This window comes from Echinops telfairi, unplaced genomic scaffold (assembly GCF_000313985.2).
Source record: "Echinops telfairi isolate 266 unplaced genomic scaffold, ASM31398v2 ScPeMD7_4;HRSCAF=17, whole genome shotgun sequence".
Lineage (NCBI taxonomy): Eukaryota > Metazoa > Chordata > Mammalia > Afrosoricida > Tenrecidae > Echinops > Echinops telfairi.
In genome coordinates, this window is record NW_022103900.1 from 47,440,957 (window position 1) to 47,442,157 (window position 1,201).

Here is a 1,201-nt window from a genome sequence, read left to right on the forward strand (position 1 = left end):
TGTGTGTGTGTGTGTGTGTGTGTGTATGTGTAGAGAGAGAGAGAAATGCAATGGTCTGTTCTACTATCTGTAAGGTCAGCATGAATCCCAGCCAATTTGTTGGCAAACTAGCCACAACAACATGCTGGTAAGTTTAGCATGACTTAAATGGGATAGAATGGAATTCTTTGCCCATTTTAATTTCTAGTCTATATAAGAGGATTAGAGACAGAGTAGGAAGTTAATTTTCTTGCATTAGCCTTTCAAATTTGTTCTAGGCCTCTCATATCTTATATTCTATCTACAAGAGGAAGAAGTTGCTCACAAAATTTTTTTTTTTTCTAGGCATAGAGGAGAATTGGCCTGAGCCTTCCAATCTGAATAGAAATCCTACCAAGAAAGAAATGCTCTAAGGCTGGATGTGCTAAAACCAATTACAAAGATTTTCAGAAGAAAGAGGATGTAAGACACAGAAAAGAGATCCATAAAAACATGGCCACAACAATTGCTGAAGACAAAATGGGTACACAAGCAAATGTGATGGAGAAAGCTGATGGTGGCCAGCTATTAAAAGACGAAGAACAGAGAGTCTCATCTTTCTCTGGTGGAGCAGCTGGTGGTTTCTAAGTTCTGACCTTGCAGAGAGACCTTGGATAGTGTAAGATATGACAAAATAATAATAATTTATAAATTATCAAGGGTTCATGAGGGAGGTGGGAGTGGGGAAGGAGGGGGAAAAATGAGGAGCTGATATTAAGGGCTCAAGTAGAAAGCAAATGTTTTGAGAGCGATGATGGCAACAAATGTACAAATGTGCTTGACACAAGGGATGTATGTATGGATTGTGATAAGAATTGTAAGGGCCCCAATAAAATGATTTTTAAAAAAGGTTATTAAAAAAAAAGAGTGTGTGGGATCTTAAATGCTTGAAGTTAAATAAGCAGCCATCTAGCAGAGAAGCAACAAGCCCACTGAAAGAAGCACACCAGCCTGTGTGAACATGAGGTGTGGAAAAGATCAAGTAATAGACACCAGAAGACCCAGAACAAACAAACAAACAAACATATTGCTGAGAATGAGGGGGGTCAGAGCAGGGACCCAAAACCCATGCATAAACAATGGGACATCCCCTCACAGAAAGGTCACAAGGAAAGGATGAGCCAACTAATGAAACACAATATTCTTCTGGTCCATTGAGGCTTCCTCACCCCTCAGTATCATG